Source organism: Oryzias latipes, chromosome 12 (assembly GCF_053564925.1).
Source record: "Oryzias latipes strain Hd-rR chromosome 12, Olatipes_Hd-rR_3.1".
NCBI lineage: Eukaryota > Metazoa > Chordata > Actinopteri > Beloniformes > Adrianichthyidae > Oryzias > Oryzias latipes.
This window is the reverse complement of record NC_136248.1, coordinates 22,273,710-22,291,051: the sequence shown is the minus strand read 5'-3', so window position 1 is coordinate 22,291,051 and position 17,342 is coordinate 22,273,710. Positions and strand designations below refer to the sequence as shown.

The 17,342-nt window shown below is 38.8% G+C and overlaps 1 protein-coding gene across 1 annotated transcript in view; it reads right to left on the bottom strand.

The window, feature by feature from the left end:
* nacc2 (NACC family member 2) overlaps positions 1 to 14,875 on the bottom strand; it is a 34,867-nt gene extending 19,992 nt beyond the window's left edge. The window contains exon 1 of the mRNA XM_011481726.4: positions 14,198 to 14,875. The gene's annotated coding sequence lies outside the window, so the exon portion shown is untranslated. The remainder of the gene's footprint in view (positions 1 to 14,197) is intronic.
* Positions 14,876 to 17,342: the final 2,467 nt, after the last annotated feature.

The following is a 17,342-nucleotide window of genomic DNA, read 5'->3' as shown; positions in this document are numbered from 1 at the left end:
CTGTGAATGGAGCATTTTTGTTGGTGAACAAAGCTTACAGTTTCTCAAAGTATCTCACACCTTCTCTGTCTTCTGAATACGCTACACACCAAAGCTGTGTGGGAGGGTTCGCTAACGTTCTGCTGAATGAGCCCAAGCCAACCATGACACATTTGTCATACATTCCACAGATTGGAAGGTACTTGTGCTTTTCTTTCCATCTTTCTTTAAGGTGTCCCACCACCTTCAGTCATTTTAAGTTAAAATTGTACTTCAAGGAAGTCGGTTTTATACTTTTTAGTTTTGCACAAACATGATGTGAGACTTGCAACACATGAGACCATGTATGACCAAAATATATTTTTCTTTGAAAAGTAGTTTAAGGTAAAGCAACCACTGACATAAACGTTTGATACTGATAAGGCAAAATTTGACTTTCTCTACAATGACCATACCTGTAGTTCATTCAGCCACAAACTTGTGGATCTGCCATGTAGGCTCTTTGCTCTTTTAGACGCGATGTCCAAAAGAAATCCACAAATTTCACATTTGACTCTGATCATTCGACTCAGATCTGAGTAATCTGGAAACAAAGTAAACGTTTGAACTTGAGTGTTGTCCCACTTAACAAGAGCATCAAAGGATATTGCTTTCATTATGGACAACAAGTAGGCTTTAAATTCAAGTCATCTGGAATAATCTATGGTAATTTACATGGCAGAAAGTTCCCCTCTTGCTGGGACAGTACCTCAGCAAAGACCCTAGAAACTGAGATGCGTGTTTCACAACTGCAGCTCTTACATTAGCAGAAAAGGTGTTCCAGTACATTATAAAGTAAAAAAGGAACCATTCAAACATTTGAAATTTAAGAGGTTTTATATTAAAACTTACTATTATAAAGAAAAATGTAAATCCTGTTGTCTAAATAAATGCTAACTGAAAAGGATTTTTTTTTGTGATGCTTTACTAGTGTAAAAAAAAAGCTGAAATTACTATGCTGTGATGTGAAAAATATTTTTTTTTATTGGAATTTTGGTTTCATATGCAGGTTTATGAAACCTTTTTTTTAAGTTCAAGTAAGAAATAAAAAGAACCAAATACCATTTAACAGTGACTTAAAATAAAATATCAGCATCTAGATCTCAAAATGAATATTTTGTTACAGTCAAGGGAATTAAATACTTTATAAAAATTGTATGTGTTTACTCTTTTCAACTCATCAAAGGAACCTCTTTGGCTCTGCTGACTGGTGGGGAGTTTCCAGCCGATCAATCCTCAAACCAGCATGTTTCAATTTGTGTGTGTGTGTGTGTGTGTGTGTGTGTGTGTGTCTGTGTGTAAGACAATAAAAAACATAAAGTAATACATTTTTAAAAATTAAGAAAAAAAAGTTAAATAAATAGTAAAAAAGTTGCTTAAAGGAATTTTCAAGTAAAACATACATTTTGTATTTTTTAATCACGAACCTCTGATCCTAATGACAAAGTACTATTTTGACATATTGATGCTGGGCATTTGTGTGCCTTTATAACACATTTTGAAAGCTAGATAAAGGAAAGGAGAACCTAAGTTTACCATGAAATTATACTTTTGACCAACAAATAACCCGTAGCAAGTAAAATAATGTAAGACAAAAAGAAAACTGTGTTGCTTGAGGGGGAGGATACAAAAAGAACCAAACTTTAAAGAGCTTTAAAGATCCTTCCAAAAAATATTAGGGAAGCCCAACATGTCTACCAAAAGAGCCCAGTGCGACATTAAAAGTGAGGACACATTTTTCAGCATCACTGCCCCAATGTCTACAAACATGAATCTCCAAACACACACAAACACCGAGACAAAGACTTGCAGATGGAGCAGTGCCCACCATGACTGAAGGCTCTTGTACAACTTTCACTCTTATTAAACTCAATCCATTCAAGTGGAAATACTGTGGTGCTTAAACATGCATACATTTCATAATTGTTATAAATATCTGAAACAAAACGTTGCCCAAACGGGGGCTATTGGTAATAAAGCAATTTGGCATTATATGCCAAATATAACCAATAATCATTGATATAATACCAAAGGTCAGAGTAGAAAAATCCAGCTCTCCAATCATTTTGTTTCCTCACTAGGACTAACCTGCATTTGCCACAGCATTAACCCAGAGCTGTAACCCTGAAGACACCTTGGTTGGAGTGCATTTTATTTTTTATGGGCTTACTTAAACCAAAATTAAAAACTTAAAACTTGTCACAAAGGCATGCCACAGCCAGTTTCTAATGCATTGTAAAAATTGCATCATTTAGCTTTCTTTTTTGATTTTTTTTTAACAAGCAAAACAGTCCACATAAAAATGCACTAAATAAAGCTTATTGTGGTCAACTTGGCAGGCTTGTATTAAGTGGTTAGGGATTTAAATTGTAAACTGTTTAACATCTAAAAATATACGAAATGCAAAAGTATGACACCAGCTTGCCCCATCCCAAGCTGTTTATCTTCTTCTGACAAATAATGTAGTTGTACCCTTAAGCTTGTTTTTAAGTTAGGTTGAGTTAATGCAAACACAAGGCAAAGGCAAGACATCCCATTTAATAGGACAGCTATCAAGGATGACCCTATCTTCTAAGAAGGTTTGGGATTTGAACCATTACATTACTGGCACTTGCATCAGCTAAAAAAGCACATCAAATCAACAGTTCATATAAGCCCGTCTCTTGCACAAGTAAGTTTTCCATCCATAAAAAAGTTCCTAGAAAGCATCCACACCATTATGTAAAAATGTGCTGGCATTCTGCCTATCACAGAACTAGATAGACAGACAATGAGCTTCACCAAGGTCACAAAATCCTGTAAACACCTTAAGCAAACATACTTAAGGAAGTTCATTAAATGATCCGCTTTATGCTGAAAACGTGTGTTGGGTCTAGCCTGTTGCAATATTCTAAGACCTTGGAGACCTCCAACATCTACACGCAACTGTGACCAAGGAATTTCCTAGTCAGCGCCATGCTAAGTGAACACATGTGCTCAAATAACATTATCACCTTGGATAACCGCATCATGCTGGCTAAACACTGACAAGGCTTGTCTATCTCTGTCTAAGGTCAAATTTGAGTAAACAGAGTTTACATCCAAATTTGGGTTACTCAGTAGGAGATGATTATTTTATTATTGCTACATGTGCAAAATTCCCCAATTACCAAACACATTGAGATTAAATGGGAGCCCCTCCTGTCAGGAAGTGATTCATTTTATGTGCTTGACGTCTAGAAGCCACTGCTGTATGATCTTTATTACATTCATTTACCATTGCAAAATAAGCTTTGAATTAAAACAGCCTTCAAAATAATTTTTTAAAAAATCGGTGCGATTTAATTTCTATCCTTGAAACAAAGTTTAACCAAATTTATGTACTTTTTTTATCAAGACAAATACAGTAACATTTTTAGCTAACACACTAGCTTATGTAATATGAAGGTGGTCGGGTGGGCTGCCTTGTGAAAGCTACCCGCCTCAGATTCCACACTTTTTCCGCTGGCTCCTACCAGCTCTCTGCCAGGCCTTTAAGACACGCAGAAAACATAAAAGAGAGGGCATCAAAACTGAGGAGGAGTCAGCCTATCTGCTTTCCTTAGCTATTAACTTATTTGGTGGTTATCAAGCTTTGTTTACTCAAAGAAGTCTGAAGCAAACCTTGCCCTTTCTAGCATCTTTGCACAGCGTGAAGCAAAATAGTATAAAAAACAGATAATAAATATAATCTATGTTGCTCTCTGTAACTACTTTTTTTATGCATGTTCGCTTTTTTATTAGTGTGAGTATATGTTTGTTCATTTGTCAAGCTAAATTTGTTTACGCACGAATAAAAAAAACTTTAAAAATTAAAATATTTATTTGTTATACTTTAATTTGTTCAGATTATTATTTTTTAATCAAACAAAGTCCTTCAAAAGATAAAACTAAAAATCTAAAAGTCACAAAAAAGTGATCTAAAAAAGGTCATGTAAATGTAGTTCTAGATTTTGTAGTTTTACCTGCATATTACAGATAAATATAGCATCTCTGTAATACTAATTATTTTTAATGGGCTTGTGCCACAAATGCTGCCAAATACTCCCATGAAGAACTATTAAGTAAACAAACTTAAATGTTTCATCATATTTGAGGATATAATCTCATTTCTGTCAGTGCAACGCGTCTTTGTCATGACTCTAAGTATCCTGTAATTCTCTGCCATGACTACGTGCTTCTATTCAAGTTAAAAATACTTGGAATGATCAAATGTGCACATGTTCTTCTTTCTGTTCTTTCTTTCTCTTTTTTTTTAACTCCTGCACAAACACGTACAATTGCAGGCTTCTGCTCACATACTCGCACAACACCGGCATGCACGACATTCAAGCCATGTGATCTTGGCTAGGCTATAAGCCAACAGCCAAACATGTCACTTACAAGAAATCTCTGAGACAGAGTGGGAGAGTGAGACTCACGCACACAAGCGCACTGGCACAAACTCGCCCAGTAATTCTGCCCAATTGTCTGTTCTGAAAGCTCCTTGTCAAGTGCAAGTACAGTACAAACACAAGAAACATGAGACTTAGCTGCTAGTTATATGCTATGAAGGGTGGCGGGGGGGGGAGGGGGGGGTCAGTTCTGAGAAAAGAGAACCACGTGAGCTTCAAGATCTAATGTGGAATTGTTCTGCGAACATGCCATGTTGACTGTTCATTATCTAAATTCCTAGAAGTCTTCCTGAAAAGCACACAGCAAGGCAACGCAGCCCAAATACGCTTCAAGATTCCAAAAAGCTTCAGTCGACTCTTTTTTTTCTCATCGACCTTTGCACATTTTCCACTTTTTTTCTGAGTTCAGCATAAACTTCCGCTGTGTGACCAGTGAATGACAGCTACATTTGAATATCATACATCTGTGAATTTGTATCCTCGTTCGGTGGACATGTCTTTCTTTGTGTGGACTTCTGGTAAAAAAAAAAAAAAGAAAAAAAATGCAAGAGTTCAAAAATTAAACCAATCAAAACATAAATGAATAAAAGACAAATATGCGCACACAGTGTTCCAGCACAGAGGACAGGAAAAAAATTCTCACTTTCGTTTGATACATTAAGTGATTTGTTACAAGTGTTCTGTGAAAAATACCACCAGAGGGGCATGTCAAAACATTTGCATGGTGTCCAAAGAAAGGGAAACATGCAAATCTGAGCACAAGAAAATTATATTTTTTGATGTAGCTTTTAAAGAGTTGTTTAGCAAAAAACAAATGTGGGTGACGAGTTGAAAAAACAAAAACCTGGGCCACTTAAAATAACAGTTTGCAAAAAAAGGTAATGAAAAAAATAACGGTTTAATAGATATAAAAAAAATACTGTACCAACTTTGGGTAATGAAACGGTAAGACTATTTTAGCCAGCAACCTGTCTGGCTAACTAGTAGGTGTACCGTAATTGCCTTTTATACAGGAATACAGTCCCGAAACATAGATTACTCAAATTTGCGGATGCGTCTTAAAGTTCAATTATTAAACTAAAATTAAACAGAACTTTTTAGAATGTTCTTGATCCCATAATGGGTAAATTATTTTGTTATTATAGCTCTATTGAAAATTGAATAAAACCCATAATAATAACGCGATCTCCAGATGCATTTTGTTGGTGCTGAGTGACAACAGTTGATTGTGCAAACAATGCACCAGCGGATCGTTTCAGAGCAATAAGTAGGGAAGACAGCCCAGGAAGCGGTAGCAGACATGCCACTATACTCATTAGGTGTACAAAAAAAGGTGCATGCCATTAAAAATTGGTTGATTTTAAGAGGATATTGAAACAAAAACAGCTAAGCTTACTCGGAGCTGAAGAAGGCTAACTGGCAGCCAACCAATGCTGCAGTAAAAAAAAAATCAAATTAAATAAATAAACGTCAGTGGGATCAGAAAAACCAACTTTCTTTTTTTTTTTTTTTGAATTTTCTTGTCTTTTTTTCTTTTTAACTATTACTACAGTCGGCCACCACTTAGCCTACTTTAGCTCAGAGTTAGCTTTTTTAATTTTGTTATTTTCCATCCATTTTTTTTTAACCCACTATTATCCCTTTCGGGTTCAGGGTGCTGCTAAAGCCTGTCCCCACTACTTTTGGGCAAAGGTATGGTACACCCGGTGTGGGTACCGGATGTTCTCGGGTTGCCGGATGTTCTCGGGGTCCTTCGGGGTCCTTCGACCAATGATGACGTCACACTATTTGATTGGCTGTAAGTTGTCAATAAAGTTTTTTTTTAAAACTTTATTGACAATTGCGGTATCATACATTAACAATGACATTAACGTTAACAACAAACAATAACAATGTAATGAATATTGCTTCGAAGATCAGTCACCATTGCCAAAAATAACAAATTAACATAGAAAATAAAGAATAGAGGGGGAAAAAAGAAACAATGAACATAACACACAAATAAATAAAAACATAAGTAAAATAAAATAAAGGAACATAGAAAAAATCTAAATAGTCTAATACTAGTTAAGTTAGGGGTACTCGTGAAGTTTGTATTTCTGAACAAAACTAAGCAATTTCAAGCCATTCTTCTTTTTCATATAATGAAGTGATTGAAAGCAAAAACAGAGCTCTTTATTAAATGTTATAAAAGTGGTTTGGTCTTCAAAACTTGACCTCACCAAGATGGCGGTGCTCTCCTCCAATGAGGAACCACGTGATGTCTCCTCTAGTGATATAACTCATTGGAAGGACCCCGAAGGACCCCGAGAACATCCGGCAACCCGAGAACATCCGGTACCCACACCGGACAGGTCCAGGGGCTGGAGTAAGCACGCCCACCCCGCCTGTATAAACTGGCTGGCGGAGCACTCTCCTGCTGCCCCGCTTTCCTAATGCTGCCCACCGATTGCCGCCATTGGCTGGCGGGCAGACAGGAGAGCAATGGCAGCAGGAAAGCGGGGATTCCTCTGGTTTTTCTTATTTTGTTTTAGAATTCTCTTATTATCAGTATCTCCTTTTTTTGACAAACAGACTTTTTTACACAAATTAAGAGGGATGCTGCTGCTATTTTTTCCCCACCACTTTCGGGTCTGGGGCATTTTTTTATTCGATCAGCTGTTCTCCCCTGGCAGCAAAAACACGGCAGGACATCGCTGTTATAATCTGGTTGGGAAATTTTGTTTTCAAGACAACTCTTGGTTGTCTTGAAAAAAAAAAAAATTGTATTCAAAACAGACACGTCAAACACAAAACTAAATGTTGTGTTGATATTTTTTATTTTAGGTTGTGCACAAAGCATTAACTTGTGCACAACTTTGTATGTTTCTTATTGACAGGTATCTTACCCCATAGGGATCTCTTCCAACTGTCACGATGAGAACAGAAAAAGACGCGGCTGTCTCAAGAAACTTGGATCAGGTTGAAGAAAAGCTGAGTAGGAACTTTGTTTTCAGCCATATGATTACACATAGGAGGCGCAAAGAGACATCTACACAAAGGGAAAGCTGTAGGACAAGTGCAATGAACAAGGAGCATGACTCAATTGAGACTATGCATGTTATTGGACGATCACCAGGACAAACCCCTGCAAGTCAGAACTAGCGAGAATCAAGTTTCAAACTCAGTCAGCGTTCTCCTAAGTCCATCCAACACATACTGTTAAGACAAGCAGAAACATCAGCATGTAGGATTCCCTGGAGTCCATCATGAGCTACTGCCCTAAACTCCTGGGAGACATGAAGTACAAATGGTACAGTACCCATTTGCTGAAATTAATAGATATCATCTCCACTAGAATCCAGCAGAGTAAACATGAACTCTGAGTTTGGCCCGCATTTTTTTAAAAGAGTAAAACCACAACTAGAGCATAAGGCTCCTTGCAGGTCTGCTACTCACAGCCTGGAACTGGCGAAGGAGGTGGCCTTCAGTTTTCAGAACACTGATGTCACCGAAACCGCATTTGGTCTAAACATTGGCCTCAACAAAGCAAGCAGTGATGCCGGAACTTCCAGTCTCCTGGTTGGTTTGGATGGAGGAGGCCCACATGTGGAAGGAAGCCAAATACCATGATCTGCTTGAGCCATTCAGAGAGAAAGACTGGAGGGCCTGTTGAGTGCCATGCATTCAGGCACCTTGAAAACGGAGAGCAGTTTAGAAAGGAGAGTCACCAGAAACATCAGTAAGAAAAGCCTCTGCATGTTTCTGCATCAAGAGGAGAGAGTCATGAACTAGCACACACAAACTGGGGCCTGATCAACCTCGGTTAAATGGAGTGTATGAAGATCAAAGAGCAGAATCACCTAATGACCCTGAGGTCTTTACTGAGAATGTGTGCAGGCTGAATTTTTGAGGTGTTTAGACATGCAGCACTGATACAAACACAGCAAATCATTAAAATGCTAAAGCATTGAGTGTAGGGAAAATCAGAAAGTATGTTTGTATTTGTTTGTGTCACCATAACTAATAGTATTGAAATGTGACTTAAATGGAAAACAAGAAATGTTTTTGGAAGTTATTTTGAAAGGTTTCGATAAAGTTTCAGTTTCTCCGAAAAGAAGAAGAGCCATCAGTTATCTCCGATTAGGAAGTTTTTTCCAACTCATGGTAATTTAACTGTGAGAAAGATGGAGAAAGACTACCAGTATGATGTGTGCTGTGTCTCACACACATAATGCAGAAGTCATACATGTGACTTTATTTCAAAGTCACAATTGCAAAGTCACATGTGAAGTTTAACAGTCGCACACATGTGATTTTATGTCCAAGTCACAAATGTTAAGTCACACTAATGCAATTTGACATTTGAAATGTGCAAATTGGAAACACGTGTTCCTCTTTCACACTCAGAGGAAATAGGCTGGAAAGTGGCATAAACTACATTTAATGGTTATAACTTGCTATCCACACTTGGAAAAAATTGACTTCGCTGAAAAAGGGTTCAAATTAAAAACCTGCGAATCCTATTTTGGCAGCAAAACAGTGCTTTTTTGTTTTGTTACCGACCAAAAAGGGAGATTTTTAGAAATGCTGACACACAGCTCTTCTTACAGTTACTTTTTTGTACTTTGTAGAACCTTTGGCACAGATAGTGCTACAAATGTTGCTTGTTTTTTCAATGGGGAGTGCTGAAGATGACTAAAACGATAAAGAAACTCACAGACTTTTGAAGCATCCTACAGAGTAAGTAAAGCTGTACCTCTGGAAAAATAAGTCAAAGCTGCAATGTAAAAAACTCTTGACCACTATGTGCAAGCCAAGAAAACTATACCCAATCCAGTATGGGTATATGGAAACAGATAAATATGTTATTTTAGGGAGCTGGTTATCACTATTCTCCCAATCTTCCTCATATCTTCTATGTTTCTAGCATATTTACCAGAAGCAGTTCATCAGACACTTGCCCAAAGGCTAAGAAATTATTTATTTTGTTTAAAAAAAGTAATGTCTCACCTCTAAGGTAGAGTTTACAAACTTAGCCCTCCATTACAGCTTTGCAGCCTTGTGGAAAAGAAAGTATCATACACTAATTCTAAGATTTGATACCAGATTCTGCTCCCAAAAGAAGGTAAAGCTGATATCCTTTATGATTCTATAGCATGTACATTGACCCATAAAAGCATATTATTGTATTATTGTAGAGGATTTGTGAATTGCTGATCTTTATTTTGTTGATTTAGTGTATCAACTTTGGGGGGGAGCCAGTTTAGCTCGTGCTGGTTTGCGGCACCTTCCGTCCGTGAAACCAGGGTTCAACTCCAGGCCGCTCCCTGTTCCCTTCTCCACCTCTGTGCTGGTTCCAAGCCCGGTTTGAGAAGGTTGCGTCAGGAAGGGCATCCGGCGTAAAACATTGCCAAGTTTACCATGCAACTTGTTCGCTGTGGCGACCCCTGATGGGATAAGCCGAAAGAGGAAGAAGAAGTGTATCGACTTTGGGCCTATTTGTTTGTGCACAATAAAAAGTACTGGAGAATTTGAGTCTGGTTGAAGTCTAGACTGAAACTAGGCCATTTTGATACTTTAATTTCTTTGCTTTTTTAGTGGCTTTTCGTTGATTTGTTTTGTGGGTCTTTGTCAGAAAGAAAAACTCAATGACAGGAAATGACCAAAAATGTATGACTTAAAATCAGACACATATGTGTCACCCCGGATCCACCGTGTTTTTCTGACGAAAGCTTTTCGGCTTTCGTCAGCTTCTATCAGTTCTGAAAGTTGTGACCTTGGTGTTGAATTACTGCGACGCCCACTCAAAAGAAGACCAGTAACAACCTTGAATGCTTTAAATCATTAATAATAGTTGACAGTGTTAAGTGGCAAACTTCACATTGGTTGGTAATATTCACATTTTAGCAGTGCTAAGATTTTCTAACGATCGTTTATTAGTATTAGATAAATATTTCATTGTTTTGGTGGTTTAATACATTTACATTTCTGCGTTTGGTTCAACGACACAGGCTGGCAAGGCTAAAAGTTATTTTAAACTTTTTTTTTAGTGTTTAAAATGTTCCACTTTGTAGTACCTGTTTATCCAGTAGTACTTTCCATGTAAAAAAAAGTTTCTATGAAAAGCAGTGAGACTGCCGACTTACCTGATAGATATCATTTCAGGAATTCTCTTACCCAACATTGAAAAGGAGGATTTTTCTTTACAATTATCCTGAACTGTTTGACTGTTCCACGAAAAGCAACGAACATGCCTGGACACACCAGTCTGAGCAGGTTTTTATCCCTCCAAGGTTTACCTTGAACTGGCTCTGCAATACCTAGAAAGAGTAGCTATTGTTTGAGAATGGGATGTATGACTGGTGCCCTGTATCGCATGCCCTGAGGCATGACTCATAATAGTCCATGCATAAATACACGCCCGGCCCAAATATACATGTGTATTAGGAGAAAAAGGAGCTGTATTTTATTGTAAATGCCGAATGTGCACACATAGTGCACAGTACAGAGCAGTATGGTTAAAAATGGTTGCTATATTTTACATAAGTACATGTATTCTTACTCAACTGACAAAACTTCCAGCATATCCTTGTTTATAAGAAAAATATAATTTATTGTTGAATGTTTCTATGGTAATCCAAGTCATTTGTAATTTTTTCTGTGTGTGATCAAGTGGGAGATGCGTGATAAGTTTAGTGCAAACAAATGTGGTGGATTGCAGCTCAGTAACTTCTCTATTATGACACTACATACTGCACGTTGGCGTTGATAAATGTGCTGAAGTGGAGAGTGGGCAAGATAATATAGAGGAGGGGGTGTTGCCTGGTGTCAAAAAGTATTTTATTTGGGTTACGACTCACCAAAATGTGACCATAACATGGATAAAGCATATAAAACAATTGGTTTTCTTTCATTTCACTCTGGGTTTTTTGGGACACGTGACATGATTGCTCGCACTGCAAGGCATCATTCAAACAAAATGGGTAAAATACTAATTAAAAGGTTGTTTGTGTGATAAATCTTCTTTATTGAAGTGTTTCGCTACATACTTGTAGATACGCATCACTCCTTTCTAAGAACTTCCAAAAACTGGTTTAGATTTTTCAAATGCCAGAGATGTTTTTTTTCAATGAAAACATGTGCAACTTTTTATGGAAATTCATTTTAGGTAGTTCTACCACACTACTTCCATGGACATTAAAGTGATATGTAAGATTATCTCAACATAACTTTATTCACACAGCATTTTTTGTAACCTAAGGTACTTCATAAATCATAAACATGTGCAACTTTTTATGGAAATTCATTTTAGGTAGTTCTACCACACTACTTACATGGACATTAAAGTGATATGTAAGATTATCTCAACATAACTTTCTTCACACAGCATTTTTTGTAACCTAAGGTACTTCATAAATCGTTTCATGTCCCAAAATAAATGAGTCTCTAGATTTTTTTTCAGGTGTTTTTACCCTTAAGGCCTGTTCACACCGGGACGAATTTCGCCGGCGATTTTCGCCGACGTTTAACGCCTCGTGACTAAACAAAGGGCACCAATGAGAGTGTGCACACCGAGGCGAAAAAACGCCACGCGCCAAAGCGTCGAAAAAAAAAAAACGCCTCGGGTTCGTTTTTTTTTTTCGACGCGTCGCGTCGAAATCTATTCGACCAATGAGAATGGCGCTTTTGCACACGTGCCTGGAGCTTCTGAAGTTACAGTAAAACACAACTTGGGGGCGCTCAAACACAAAACTGCCTTTCTGAGCACACATACCAGAGAAGAAGTTAGACGCCAAGTAGCGTCGACACTGCCGCGAAGAAATAATGACGGACATTCTTAAATATCCCCTTACCAAGCACCAGTTGGAGCTACTGATGCTTGAAATATTCATGTTTTCTTTGTATGATTCTGACAAGCGCGTAAATACTTGCTCTCTTCTTCTGAGCGAAAAGCGACTTTAAGAAGCGTAAAGCGCCATCTAATGTCAGGGAATGAAATTGCATGTTCGCTCGGCTCACCGTCAGCGAAAATCGCCTGGGTGTGAACACAAAAGACGTGGCGAAAAACGCTGGCGAATAACGCCTGGCGAATATTCGTCCCGGTGTGTACGGGCCTTTATTCAGCTATTTTTTGGGGTCACTGTCCACATCAATTACCGTCTGTGTTATGGTGCTCTCTCCTTGACACTCCCACCCTTGCACACAGCCCTGGGCCCCCTCGTGGAATGTGGTACAGTTGAGGGGGCCTATGGAGGAAGGGCATCCCAGGACACACTCTAACACACTCTCCGACACACTCAACTGCACCCCAGCAAACACACAGACAAACACACGCTCACCCAGACAAATACAGCTGCTGAAAGCCATCAAAACCTTTTAGTAGACATCCAAGAACAAGTGGTGTTAAAAAGCCTGTGTTTCATGTTAAACTTCCTTATAGGACACAAAAAGCCACACACCCAGATTACCATGAACCGATTTTCTTTGTAAGTGTTATAAAACACATCAACAACAGACAGTCTTGCTTTAGGGCAAACAGGCACGCATATAGCTTGTATGCCTAGTAAAACATACCTGGAACCTGAAGTGCAAATGAGTAAACAGAATCCTAACGAACCAGAGCGGGCTGACTTTCAATTTTACACCTGTAACAAACCTGCTGGGGGCTGAGATGCTTAACATCAGCATTTCATCACATGACAAAGATAAGACAGAAACCATAAAAAAACAAGTAGAAGTAGTCCTGACTGACCTACAGTAACACACAGTGCCAAAAATGACGATACTGAAACAGAGACAGACAAAAAAAAATGTGTGTTGGGGGAAGAACAGTGACAGGAAATGAAGGAAACTGCCACAAACTGCTTGCTGGTTAGCCACACATTGCAATCATGTACACACAGGAGAAAGAGGTGGGCACTGCATTTAGGGTTAAAGTCTTTTAGCAAGCTTTAGGTGAGCCACAACTGACAGAAAAGTGCATAGAATCTGAGATTCCTTTAAAATTTCCTTTGGCATTCAGTCCAAATATTATCCAATGTGATTCCCTTGATAAGTACCTTTTTTTCACAGTTTTGTGATTAGACTAAAGTGAAGCAAACTATAAACTGATACAAATAAATTAGTAAAACTTCTTCTTCCACTTTCGGCTTCTCCCATCAGGGGTCGCCACAGCGAACAAGTCGCATGGTAAATTTGGCAATGTTTTACGCCGGATGCCCTTCCTGACGCAACCTTCTCTAACCGGGCTTGGAACCGGCAGAGGTAGAGAAGGGAACAGGGAGCAGCCTGGAGTCGAACCCGGGTTTCACGGATGGAAGGCGCCGCAAACCAGCACGAGCTAAACTGGCTCCCAAATAAATTAGTAAAACTATTTTTGGTTTTTGGAGCCCTGCAGTAACAGTGGATCCAGAATCGGTGGAGTTTGTTTGCTTCTCCCTCATGTCACAGGGACAGTAAAGCTCCTCTACCCTTCATACAGTTGAAACTAATGACAACGTTGTTTCCTGTAGTCTAAGGGCGGGCCAACATCATCCTATGGACGATTCTAGCAAGTTTGATTAGATTCTCCAAGTGACAGGAATAACATCGCCTCCTCACATCCTCTATTCTTACCTTAAAGTTTAAGACTCAAAAACGAAGTTGGGAATATTGTAAGAAATCTGATGGGAAACGGTGAATGTGGCCCATAAATAGAGGGGCGATGGAGTAATGCATGGCAATACCTATGCGTCATACAAACCAGGCGCAGTAAATATGAAGCCAGAGGAGGAGGAGATACTTACCCGCTATGTCGCTGTTCCATAGAATGCGGCGATCAGCTGGCGAAGAAGAGGCAGGCGGACGTTTCGGATGATCTATAAACTTTCTGGGCTGTCTTTCGCTCTCTTTTTTTGTTTCTTTTGAAAGCAGGCCACGGTTCTCCCCCCTCCCCACCTTCCTGGTCCGCTGGCTCGCTCTATCACTTCAGTCCTGTCTTGGCCGCTCGTCCCCCCATCTCGCTATCCCACTCTCTCTTGTTTCTGTGCTCGCTCCTGTCCCTGTGCAGGAAGTAAAACGCGGCTCACGCGAACAGCACACGGATTGCGAGCTTTCTGACATCATGCACCATTCCGCGGCGGGTTCGCCTTTAAAGACGCAGACGGGCCGGGAGCTGTCAGGCTGCTGCCGCCGCTGCAGCACCGCTTTTTACGCACCAACGAAGCACCAAGAGTGGACTGTAATCGTAGCGTGCGCCTCACGGACACATGAACTCGCTGCACTCTGCGCCCAGCTTAAAGGTGTACATGCTCCTCAATAAAAAAATTAAAAAAATCCTGCTCTGCGTGGGTGCGACTCTGCCGGACGCCTTATTGTTCGGACCTAGTCAGACATAATGACCTTTATTTAGAACTACTGTATAAGTAGGACGACTAGGGGGGAGGAGGGGTGGGAGTACTTGAGATCCCGAACATTTTACATGTGAGGGTGTCTCACATGTCCTCTTGTGATGACAGCTCAGCGCATGTGTGTTACAAGCGCCAACTACTGGTGCTCTGACTAAAACTTATTTTATATTTGTTCTTTGTAACAAAGTAGTCCCTTTTTTATTTGATTAGTGTTGGTTAGTGAATTACTTTAGGTTGAATGTAAATCAATGTAAAGTAAAACTCAAAAAGTAGGTCACTCAAAATGACTCAAAGAAAAGTAAAATATCTATCTGTCTGCCTGCCTACCTGTCTGTCTGTCTGTCTATCAAATGAGTTTTTTTGGTGTTTGGGTGTTGGGTTTACATTGTGGGTCAATGAGGTTTGTGGGCACAATATCGCAAGATAACAGTCCCTATAGTGATAGTGAAAGCATACCAGTCATTTTAAAGATCCACTCCAATGAAAATGGTATTTTTGGTGTTTTAACATGACATTTACAAATACAATTAAGATTAAAATTGTATTTTGTGACTATTTCTTTATTAAAATCGTTGTGAATCAGGGACAAATGAAAAAATGTCATTGGAAAAAAGCTTGTAGTTGTTGTGTACAAACTATAATTGGCCACTACAAGCTTCCCGATCCACTCCATTCTGATGGATTCACTTGTAAACAAATAGTTCCATGAATGTCTTCTGGCATTTAGATTTAGAAATTGTTTATTTTAAGCAATCAAAGCAGAAATAATACAAAAAACAACACAAACAACAGAAATGTTATATCAATGCAAGGCTATATTAAACATAGGATAATTAGTCATGGGCATCTGGCTCAAACTGTATCACTGGATAGCTCCAATGTTCCTTGCCATTTTGTTGCATCGTTAATGTTTGGGATGGGTTGTAAGCTAGTGGGAGAGAGTGTAAACAAAAGAATGATGGGAAATTAGCTTACTCTCAAACTCACGGTCTCGCCCACAACTTAGAGATAAGTTTCTAAGGAACTCCTGCCGCTCTCCAGAAACTATGTCCAAAAAAAACCCGACACAGGTTTCTTTATTTTGCCTAAAAACGGCATAATCATATTTAAAAGACCACTGGAGACGCTTTTATAATAGCTCAAAAGATGATTAAAGTAGATATTTAATGATTGTATGGGACATTAGAATAAAATGCAGTTTAGGTGACTACATCACATCCAGCAAGATGGACATTGGTTTTTAAAAAAAAAAAAACTTTATAACTTGAATACATTTTTGGCTAATTTACATTTAAAAAAAAAAAAATACAAAAAATACATTAGTTTCCCAAACATTGTGGAGATACCCCATGAAGGGGTAAAAGAGTTTTGAAATAACCGCTTCAACTCCAGGTAACATTCATTTAGGGGCTACTTAGGTTTGGGTCATTTTTGTAAATTCCTTGAGACCTGTTATAGATCAAGCTGTAGGTTCCTAAGGAGGCTAAGGCCCAAGAGCTATCTGGTAAACCTGTTCTTATTTTTATTTAAATCTGTCATAGTAATGGTGTTTACAGGATCGAGGGGCAGCAACCACGCAGTTAACATATAATCAACTCATTTACATGGAACCAACATGAGTCAACAACAGTAGAGTCACGAGGAGACATGAGGCAGCTGTACAATGGAGATAGGAACTTGTTAGGGTAAATGGAAGTAGTTGGCTTCCAAGAGCGGGTTTGCAAGCTTAACCTTGTTTTTTTTTTTTTATTAGCAGGTTTGAAATATTTAAAAAATTTAAAAAAAAGTATTTTTTATTGACAAAGTGAATTCCATGTATTGTTCTTATTTCATTTGTTTTTACCTGAAATATCTTTATTTGATGGGGTAAAACGAAGGGATCTCTCTTTTTGACACATTCGTTAGTTGTGATCACACAAACAGCAGAAATGTTGCCAACATATAGTTTAAACGAAGAAAAATAATAAACTGAAAGTCAATATTATGCTTTTAAACTGCTGCATTTCTCTGTTTAAGAGTGCACGAGTGCAAATTTGAGGTATTATGATTTACGATAATAGCAAGGTTAATAGTTCAAGAACTGAGAAGCGACTGCTGGTTAATAAAACAGCTAAGTCATTCACACAAGGCACTTTGCTTCAGCTCTGGAAACAAAAAAGGAGAAATGAAAATGGACAGTCACTCACTCGTCCACTGTACTTTCGGGGCTACTTTGGCATCATAAAAACAATCTTCAGTTCTCTTTTTGGCCCCAGTGGGCAGTCAGATCAGCCCTGGCTCAGAAATATCAGGCATATGGTCTGTTTATCCTCAGAACAAAAGTGTATTGTTGCCGCGATTATCCATTTCCAGTCTGAGGCCATATACAGGCCACAAGCATGTCTCAAGCAGCCCACCAGCTACAGTGTCAAAAGTTCATGTCTAAACCTGGCACTTTTGTTTGCAACCTCATTTGCTTATTGTTCTTTGGACGATAAACATGAAAATGTCTTGCATGCAGGAGCAGATCCGTGTTAAGATCCACATTTCAGATCCTCATCCT